At 40.8% G+C, this 10,903-nt stretch overlaps 1 protein-coding gene across 2 annotated transcripts in view; it reads left to right on the top strand.

Annotated features, from left to right (window-relative positions):
* The first annotated feature begins 5,157 nt into the window (after positions 1 to 5,157).
* The window catches only part of tjp2a (tight junction protein 2a (zona occludens 2)), a 44,697-nt gene continuing 38,951 nt past the window's right edge, over positions 5,158 to 10,903 (top strand). The window contains exon 1 of one of the 2 annotated variants that reach the window (XM_085166070.1): positions 5,158 to 5,296. The gene's annotated coding sequence lies outside the window, so the exon portion shown is untranslated. The remainder of the gene's footprint in view (positions 5,297 to 10,903) is intronic. The other variant, XM_085166071.1, reaches the window with a different exon arrangement.

Below are 10,903 nucleotides of genomic sequence, written 5' to 3'. Positions count from 1 at the left end.
TTTGATCACCAAAAATGAAACCTCATTTAAAATGTGACAAATGTAGACAGATGTATGTGTGTTTGGCTGCTGGCTAACACATGATTTTAGGCATGTAGACATGATCAAGACAACTTGCTAAAGTTCAATGTGAGCATCAGAATGGAGAAGAGATTTGTGTTACTTTAAACATCACATGTTAGTTAATGCCAGGCAGGCTCGTCTGAGTATTTCATAAAATGCAGATCTAGTGGGATTTCCCACCACAACCATCTCTGGGGTTTCTAGAGAGTTATCAGAAAAAGAGAAAATACCCAGTGAGCTGCAGTTGAATGCCAAATCCATCCCTTAGCTGGTTTCTTGGACATGACGAATCATGGTATCATGTCAATATGGACGAAACTCTCTGAGGAATGCTTCCAGCACCTTATTGTGTCATTGTGGGGTTTAAAATGCTGTTTGAGCAGACTGGCTTCTGGGTCCAATGAAGCATAAACAAATTAAGGTATATGCATGTGATTATGTTAAACTGTACTAGGGAAATGTGATAGATATAGTACCGTCTCACTGTCTTTAACAGCTGCTGACAGATAAACCATTCATAACCTCTTACTTCCCTCAGTTTTCTTTCACTCCTTCTCCTAACATTTCCCTCTGTATGGTAAATGGACTGGTTCATATATAGCACTTTGCACTGAGTACCCATTTACACACATTCACACAAACACTTTTTTCTATGCTGTGCTTTCTATCTAACATTCACACGTATGCTAACGTGAGGTCAGTATCTTGCCTATAAGGTTATTTGGCGTGCAGACTGGAGCAGACTGGGATCAAAACACCAACCTTCTGGTTAGTAGGTGACCTGCTTTACCACCTGAGCGCCCCTGTGTAGGCCTGCACAGTATATTTATTTATTATCCACCCCTGTCCAGACAGTCTGAAACATGAGAAATTTTGACTGGCTCTACAAGACACTTTTCTAAAATCTGCCTTTTACTCAATGCATATAAAGGGAATGTGTTTTTATTATAGTCAGAAGGAGAAGGTTGATCATATTCACCAGGAGAAATTACCAAAAATTACAAGTGTTTGCAGATTTTGGTGCCTATGATAGAAACTACCACAAAGAAAGTGAAGCAACAGTGAATACATACTGTTTTTAATGTCAAAACCTGTTACCACACATAACAGCAGCTGAAATAACAGTGAAATAAAAGAATATAGGAGTATAGAAAGACTTTTACATGTGGCCACAAGAACAAACTTATGCTTCCATTTATCCTTGTTATATTTACTTAGCAAAAGAGCAGGAAAAAATATATATATGTATATATTAGTCCTGTAACATGCTCAGTTTAATTTATTCTTAAATGGATATGAAAATGTAACACTACCACCTGGCATTGTCCCACACAGACACACTGATGCACTGCATATTAGCAGTCAACTAGATTAAACAAATTAGCTTGCTAAGCCATTGTTTCATTTTAGTTACCCAACCGATTTATTCCAATTTCATTATAACAATCCAACTTGTTTGAAATTTTTAAAAAACTGCAAACAAAAACAAACTTTTCATTCCAAGCTTGCAACAGCCCCCTCCCATCACTCCCTAGTCACTCCCGCTTTCCCTCGGTACAACACCCCCGCACGTACTCACCCTCATTCCATAACCAGACAATCAAACGGGGACTTTTTCTTTTTTTAAGTAGGGCAACACAGGATGGACCAAGAACAAAGGAATTAGAGTATCTGACAAGACAAATACTATGAAATAACAAATATACTGGCATAGTAGGCACAATGTTCAGGCTCATTTGCAGCCCTGTACATTAACACAGATGTATAATACTCTGAGTTTAACATTTGTTTTTTATTGAATAACTGTTTTACAAAGTGGTGAAACCAGTATTCACACTTTACTTCAGTTACATTCATAATCCTAATTACAATAAGTAATAGTCCAAACATTTTAGCGTCACATTACACCTGAACTGGCTAAAGTAAAAGTGCTCATTACGCAGAATCATTTAAATGATGTCTGCCATTATAAGACCTAAAACTGCCACGTTTAAGGCCAAACCTCTCACCACAACACAGACTGTGCACAACTCTTAGATCAGACCTTCCCAAAGTGTGGGGCCCGCCCCCTGGGGGGGGCGCAGAGCCATTGCAGGGGGGCGCGGAATGAAAGGGGGGGACAAAACGCTTGGACACTGCTAGCATGGGGCGCCCACAGAAACGCAAAGCAGGAGATGAAGCATCGCTGAATATGTTTCCAAACCAACTTGATTCTAAGCCAAAGACTAGAAAATATGGTGAAGCAAATCTTCCCTTTGGTTTCACCTGCACAAGTGCCGAGGTAGGTCTCCCCTGCAGAACTGGTTTTCCCTTCATCAGGAGCAATCGCTGGGCTGTTTAAAATCACTGGCAAACAGTATCCCACAGTTGTTTATGTTTTTAAACCCATTTTGCACAGAGAGGCATTTTTTGAAAAATGTATTGATAGCAATGTTGAATATTATTACACATGAAAAAAAAAAACTACACGTAAAATAATCACACTGTGATGCCTCTGCCTTTGTAAATGGAGCGACAGTAACTGCGTGTGTAAGCGTGTAAAACCTGCAGACAGTCAGATTAACAGTATTTCGTCTCTATCTGCCATTCTGCAATTCATCTCATGTAAAAAATAACGTGCGCACAGCGTGACGTGAAAAAGGCACATACCTTTGACGTTGCGTGACAAACTCTGTATTCCTCGTCCACACGTAAACGCAAAAAATGAGTTTAAAAAATCTGAGTTTTCGGTGATTCGAAACGCCGTTTACGTGGATGAAACAGCTGCGTTTTCAAAAATACCCGTGTAGGTGTGGACGTAGCGTAAAAGAGTTTGTAGTTTATTTTCTTCCTACCTGTCATTTATTGCAGATTACTTGTATTTGCTTAATTGTTTACTAAATGTTTGAGGTGTGAAATAAACCGCAATGGAGCAAAATATGGGCGTGTGTGGTTGGAGGATGTGTTAGTGCGTGTGCGCGCGCGAGAGGGGGGGCGCAAACATTTTTCTTGTAAAACAAGGGGGGCCCAGCAAAAAAAGTTTGGGAACCACTGTCTTAGATGAACAATATCGCCTTTGCATTATTGTGTTTTCACTGATTTACTTTTTTTATTACCACAATTAGCTTATGCTATTTCTTTTAAAGGTGAAAGAATGAAATTGTAGGTACAAGTGGCTTTCTCTGAAGGGTGGATGGGCTCTCCCTTGGAGACAGGGTGAGTAGTTCAGTCATTCAGGAGGAGCTCAGAGTAGAGCCGCCCCTCCTCCACATCACAAAGAGGCTAAGGCTGTCACTGACTGGGAAAGGTGTTCCGGGTGGGTATGTCTAACTGGGTGGAGGACCCAGGGTAAATCGTGGGTGTGCTGGAGAGATTACATCCATCAGATGGCCTGGGAATGGCATGATACTTCCCTGGATAAGCTGGAGGAGGTGGCAAGAGGGAGGTGTGGGCTTCCCTGCTTTGGCTGCTGCCCCGTGACCTGATTTCAGATAAGCGGAAGAAAATGGCTCGTTTTTGTACTTTCTACCACCGGTCTTACACAGGCTCTCATGGTGTAATGCATGTAAAATGAGTGGCACTATTGTCCAATGGGACTGTTGGGTGGACACTGGGGAGGCCAATCATATTTCACAGGGAGGCAGTGCCACCCCATCCTCCCTATGTGGCAACACCCCTGCTGTCAATACATGAACTCAGGATGATCAGGATGATATGGGATAAAAGTAAAAGAAGTAACATTTGATTAACATTAACAAGCATTGTTTATTAGTATAATTAATTAATTAATTTATTGATTACATCAAAAGATAAATTATGAAACTATGAAAATCTATACATTTTTTCAAGCTTTCAGGAAGCTTGTTCCAGGCCTTAATAGCCATAAATAAAAAAAAGGATTCACTCAAAAGAACTCTGAGCAGCTGCCCTTGAAGCTCTACTAGTCAGCTCTGAGCAAAGTTGTCTTTTCTGCAGTGCACATTTAGCACTGAGAATTAAAACGAGACAAACATCTGAGTGCAAGATTAGATCCAAATAACTGAATATTTTGTGTTTACTAAAGTTATCACTGAGGATCAGAATGAGGGAAAAACTACATTTGAAACGGCTTTGAACGTGGCATGGTTCTTGATGCCAGATGGGCTGGTCTGAGTATTTTAGGAACTGCTGATCTGCTGGGATTTTCCCCACACAACCATCCCTAGGGCTTACTGAGAATGGTCCAAAAAAGAGACAATGAGCAGCAGCTCTCTGGACAAAACCTCACTGTTGATGTCAGCTAAGAACAGGGAACTGAAGCTACTGTTTGCACAGGCTCACTGAAATTGTACAACAGAACACTGGAAATGTTTTTGGCACGATTTCTGCTGCAACACTGAAAAGGGTAGGTTCAGAATTTGGTGTGAACAACATGAAAGCATGGATTCATCCCACCTTGTACCAGTGGTTCAGGATGCTGGCGGTGTAATGATGTGGGGGATGTTTTCTTAACATACTTTGGACCTCTTAGTACCAGATGAACATCGTATAAACATCAGATCACCTACACGATTATTTTTGCTGATCACATCTATCCCTTTATGATCACGTCCCCTGATGGCTAGCAGCAGGATAACACGTCATTTCACAAAGGTCAAATCATCTCAAACTGTTTTGTTGAACCGCTGGTGTCTGTGAGTTCCCTGTACTCAAATGGCTTCCACTGTCACCAGATCTTGATGTAATAGAGCACCTTTGGGATGTGGTGGAGGGGGAGATTTGCATCACGAATGTGCAACCAAATGTGCAGTAACTTTGTGATGTTATCATGTCAAAACAGACCAGAATCTCTGAGGACTGTTTCCTGCAACTTGTGGAATATGCCATAAAGAATTAAAGCCACGCTGGACTCTTGCTATCACTGGGTATGCTATCGCAACCCAGTAGAAGCAATAAAGCGCCTGATAAAGTAGCTGGTGAGTGTAGTTTCGGTATAAAAGTCCCTTTTATGACACAGGAAGAGTGACTCAGAAGAATGGCACCGCCCAAAAAGGTCATGGGTGAAACTGCAGTGGAGCTGCACACAGCACACCTGCAGTTTCTAAGCTACGCCCACATACCTGAGAGAACCAGGAAGAAAGATTTTTCGAGGCTCGCCAAAACTTTATTCCGTCAAAATCCTCTCCTTCTTCACCCTTCCTTTGTCCAGTTCAGCTTTTAGGATTACTCTGCTGCCTGTGGTCACATAAGGACAGGACACACGAAGTTTCACCTGGTAAGTAGGTCCGGCATTGTCCGCAGTGAGTATCGCTTTGCTTTCACTGCGTTTGTGGCGCGCACTGCCATTTTAGCCCATCTTTATCTGGTGCCTGTGTAAATTTAAGGTGGGGCTCCGACAGCTTAATCAACTAATAACATTTTTTATCTTGGTTCTTGAAGGCAGCGGGGTGTCATATTTTAATTTATTTGATAGTTTATTCTAGTCAAAACGTCAGGTATGACCTACACTGTATTCGGGCCTGCGTGTAGCTGTCTCCTCTGGGTGTGTATTCATGCGCTTACTACTAGTTTCAGCGCACTAGAGGCACGCCTCAAGCCCCTTTAGGCAACTGTTGTTGTGATGTGGCGCAATATAAATAAAATTGTGAATTGAACAGGGGCTCGCACTGTGAGTGTTTCCTCGTGTTTAATGATTCTTATTCCTATTATTAGTTTATATCTTAACAGTTTACAACATTCAAAAGTATAATTTCATTGTATACATATAAAGCAGTATCATCTCAAATGCTATACTTATAACAAAAAAGCAAGAGGGGAAAAAACCCTCTCGGATAAGTTTTTATTTACTGACATGCATTTCTGATAACGGTTGAGGTTCAAAGAACGAAGGGTGGAAGCTATAAACCAGTTTAAACATGGGGTTGAATCATAGACTGTCGATAAAATATGGATATACCTAGAGTCGCATCACCCAGTGCCATTAGACTAGGAATTAGAGGTTTCGGTGTTACTGTTTTTAGCCACTGCTATGTGGAACCATGATCATATTTAGATGAGTTTGGAGTCCTAGCTTGGTTAACAGGCCGTCTCTATAAACTGTGCAAGTAAAACACGGAGATGTACACATGCTACTCCAAAGGACTTAATTTGTTAAAAGTTATAGTTAGCAGTGATTTTATTGTGGTAATTCCTTCAGAAATGTTCCAAAATGTACCACCAGTGCTGAGGCTTATAATGCATCGCTTGCCTAAAACTGTCTGTTTGGGACAGGAGCCATACCATATACGTTCAAACTAAAATAATAATAATATTGATAATAATCACCACACAGCTGTTATGAAAGTGCTAACTATTCATAGAGGTTCAGGATGTAAACATGCCGTTTACCCTGTAAAACTGTTAAATTTTAACAAGTGGCCGCTAGAAAAACAGCTGTTTTTGGCACTTCCCCATTGGTTTCATTTTGTAGTTCTGGAGGCTGCTTCTTACCTTAAACTAAGCTCTATGGATAATTTTTTTTTTTTTTTTTTAGAATAAAACATAAAGATCAGGAATAGTGAGAATTCTTTTTAAAAAAAACATTAAAACATTAAAACATTAAAAAAGTAAAAAAAAATTAAACACTGTGTGTAAATGGCGATACAGCATGTGCACCCATAAAACAAATGGCAGAGTTGAACTTTTATCATCTAGAAATCTTTGCATTTACATGTTTGTGGCCCTTATGTTGCGTAATGTTTTCAGACATAGTTCTTTTAGTTTGCTTACAATTCAGTATCTAAAACGCAGTAGCCATTAAATGATAGTGAATACAAATTTTCCATGTGGTGGTGTTTACCTGGAATTGTACACATACTTCCTGATACGTGTGTTCACATTCAACCACTAAAATGACTTGTTCAGGATTGCAAGTAAATAACTGTAATTTGGCATCTTAATCAAAAAACGATCCTGTGTTTTTATTATTATTTTTCAGCCTTTTTTTTTGTAAAATGGTAAATCTGAAAATTTGCAAATTACTATATTTGTATTTTGCTGTTAAAAATATAATTTCAGTTAGAGAGTGTGCGCTTATCGGTGGATTAACCATTACAGGAACATAAACAATATTTTTGGTAATTACCAATACTGTTAATTTAGGACAGCTGTGGCATAAGCCTTACTTTGGGTGGTGTTCTCTCTAATATCTGTAGATCTGTGGTTTACAGTACTGTGCTTACTCACATTTCAACCTGTCTGTTGTGTCACATTAATTTTGTTCAAGCTAAATGTCTGAAAACCTGAAAGACTTTGTAAAAATAAAAGACCTGGACCAGTGTAATTTCACAGCTGGTACATCCCCAAAAGAGTTGAAATAATCTACATGGGACGTCTACAGTGTCATTTAGTTTCTTGGATCACGGTGCTCATGTCTCACTGCTATTGAACGGAAACACATCTAGCAGGGAGACCCAGCTTTTTATAGATTAACTGAAAAATGTTGTCTTTTCGCTCTCGTGTTGCTTTTTGACTCTTTAATTCATCTTCATGTCACTACATGCTTGCAGCTGATCCAGATTATACCTGTGGAGGGGATGTGCATACTGATTTTTTTTCCCCCCCTTTCCCTTTCTGTCTGCACACTCTCATCCCAGATTTGTGAGTGGCATGTGTCCCTCCATCTGGCACTCACATGCATTGCATACGGACATTGCATAATGGCCCGGGCCTTAGTAATGCAGCACCCCAGCACTACTCGAGCATGTGAGGAAGTGACAAGGGGCAGAGAAACAAACTGCTTATGTAAAAGCATTAAGAAGACCAAGCAGCTCCAGCCGCATTTGTTCACCCTGTGGGAAGATGAGGGGAGAAAAAACAGAACTCATTCTCATTAAAAAGTAAAAAAAACATGCAGTGACAAAGGAATTAGCTGGAACCATGACTTACTCTCCCACTTTTTAAAAACTAAAGCGCGTGAGCTGCGTGTGTGGTGCAGTGTGCATTCTCAGGTTAATTCAGATGCGTTATAGATTGATAATATTTGACAGATAAAGAACTTGGTTAGAATTTTACTGCTGAAAAAATACATTTTGAAATAAACTTCGGTATATATTTCCTTTGTGGATATGGATACAGTTCCAAGGGATTATTTTAACTTGAACAAGATGCCATCCATCCGTGTTCTCATCCTGGTCTGAGTTGTGTGGGCATCAGTCTAAGCATGATCAGGCATTTCTTTCCCTAACACTACCCCCTTATTCTTCTTTGAGGGTTACTGAGGAATTCCAAAGCCAGCTGAGAGATAATCTCTCCAGCCCGCCCTAGGTCTGCCTTCAGGGCTCCTCCAAATTAGACGTGCTTGAAATATCTTTCCCAGAATGCATTCAGAGGCATCCTGGTGAGATGTCTGAACCACCTCAGCTGGCTTCTTTCCATGTGGAGGAGAAACAGCACTCCTCTAAGCCCCTCCACCCTTGTGAGGAAAATACTTTCTGTCTTATGGTTATTATCCCCTGCTCCAGGTCATAGCTGAGAACAGGAACGTATATGAACCAGGAAATAGACAGCTTCATCATGGTCACAATGAATACATCCGATTAGAGCACAGGTGTCGAACTCCAGGCCTCGACGGCTGGTGTTCTGCAGGTTTTAGACAAGTCCTTGATCCAACACAGCTGATTTAAAGGCTAAATTACCTCCTCAACATGTTTTGAAGTTCTCCAGAGGCCTGGTAATGAACTAATCATTTGTTTCAGGTGTGTTGACCCAGGGTGAGATCTAAAACCTCCAGGACACCGGCCCTCGAGGCCTGGAGTTTGACACCCCTGGATTAGAGTTTTCCACGTTTTCTATACAAATGCCAAACCCTAACTGACAAAATTCTCATATGTTTCAATTCAAAGCTTACAGGCTGTATATAAATACTTAGTGGTTTCTGGACTTCATATTTTAAAGTGACAGTATTAGTGTTTTGGCTGCTGCCATTTTGTTTTGTTGGAGCCAGAAGGACCGAGAGTGTGTGGGTGTCACTTTAAGTGATCAACCAAAGGCTAGCAGGCTTGGTCATTAGCCATAAATTAAACAGTTGTCGCTCACATAAAATTCATATCTGCTCATTTTTGCAACTTCATTATGCTCCAAAAGGCACCAACAGCGCAAACGCGGTGTAGACGCTCAATTTGGTGGAGGTGATGCTTGGCAGACAGCAGTTGGCTATGTGTCTTTGCACATCTGCCAAAACATCCCAATAGCATCACTTTAAACATGATCCCTATCCAGGCAGGTGAGTTATTTAAAAAAAAAAAAAACACATACACACACATAGAAAAACTGTCTTACTTGGCTTTAAAGTTTGACATTTTAACATGTAAGTCTATGGGGGGTTGACTTGCTTTAAACAGCTGCTAGAGGAACTGGACTTTTTGGCACTTCCACCTTTTATTATCAGGTTACAGTTAGCACAGAGCTCCTCTAATCATCCATCATTTGTTTATTTAAACTGTTAAACTTTGATTTCACAGGCTTTATTTCACAAACTGTTACCTGCAGTATTTTCAGCACCATTATGCTGGTAGGTATCTGGCCAAAAAATAGTTTGCTACATAACTCTCTTTCTAACCAGTCATCATTGTCCGTGTGCACAGGTGTGATTGCTTGTTTAGTTTTTTCACATTTGCACATGTGTTAGTCATAAGTACGCACACACATTCTTCAGTGTGGATTAGATCAGTGTTCCCTGTGAGATTACTGTAAAGTGTTGGATTATGATAAAAACGACTGTCACTCTGCTCTGTAAACTTTGCCCTCGGTCCAGCCAATGCTCTTAATCTGTGGCTCATCAGACAAAAACAGACGTACAGGGTGAACTCAAAAGAAACCCCTCCTCATTTTTTTCCCCTCCTCTCCCCGCATGTTGCCGTTATCCAGTGTTTTTAAAAATAGTCTTGCTATTTCTGTGTCTCCCCTGCTGCGCTCCTGGCATTTTTTGCTCCCCCCTCTTGGAGTGCTGAGGGATTTTTCCTGCTCAGTGAAATCTGCAGCAGCTCTCATGGCACGACTATCCAGAGCCGTAATCCAGACATACAAGCAGCTTGAATATAAATTCTGTCCAGAGTTTGCATTGGCTGGCAGCTCATCAAGAGGCCACAAAGATTTATTTATTTATTTCAAACCTCTCAGGACATGGCAGCCTGCTGTCATCTGGTGACTCGGGGATGGCAAGATACATTTAATCTGCGTGCTGCCGTCGCATGCGTGCCGAGGGTTTATATCAAAGTGGGAGGGAGGAGAGGGATGCAAGCAGGGAAGAGTTGGGCATGGATTATTGAAGTTTACTAATGGGACTGAATGGTTGCGAAACCATTGTTAAACAATTATTCATCCACAAATTCAGAATACTGAGGATGAAATCACATTTTTGAGAAGTGAGTTGCAGACTACAAGTCGAGGCATTATCTGACTCTTGGGTCCTGTCTTGCACCTTTCGCCTTGTGAAAGTCTGTCACTTTGGTTTGTGGAAACTTGTTGTGCAGCCAGCCAATCACAAAAGAAAAATTCAACTGGGTCAGATGAAGGTGTGAATTTGGGCTTGGAAGACAGACACACACACACACACACACACACACACACACACACACACACACACACACAAAGAAGCCAGATACATTTGGCTTCTCCAGTGAAACATGGGTGTGAAAACGTGCTGTGGCATCACATCTGTTCTTGTGCAAATCTTGAACTGCAGACTGACTGCAGCTTAAAGTTGTCTGGTCATTGCTTTGTCATTAATAATCTTTGGCCATTAGAGGTTAGCTCTGGTATTGAGGGGTGTGTCATCATGTGATTCTTTTTGATTTTTTTTTTGAAGTAGATGGATCTGTCCGGGTGTAAATGGTGAGAAAAC

The sequence above is a fragment of the Neolamprologus multifasciatus genome, chromosome 7, assembly GCF_963576455.1.
Source record: "Neolamprologus multifasciatus chromosome 7, fNeoMul1.2, whole genome shotgun sequence".
NCBI classification, from domain to species: Eukaryota; Metazoa; Chordata; class Actinopteri; order Cichliformes; family Cichlidae; genus Neolamprologus; species Neolamprologus multifasciatus.
Note: the sequence above shows the minus strand (reverse complement) of the source record. Positions and strands in the feature narration are given on the sequence as shown.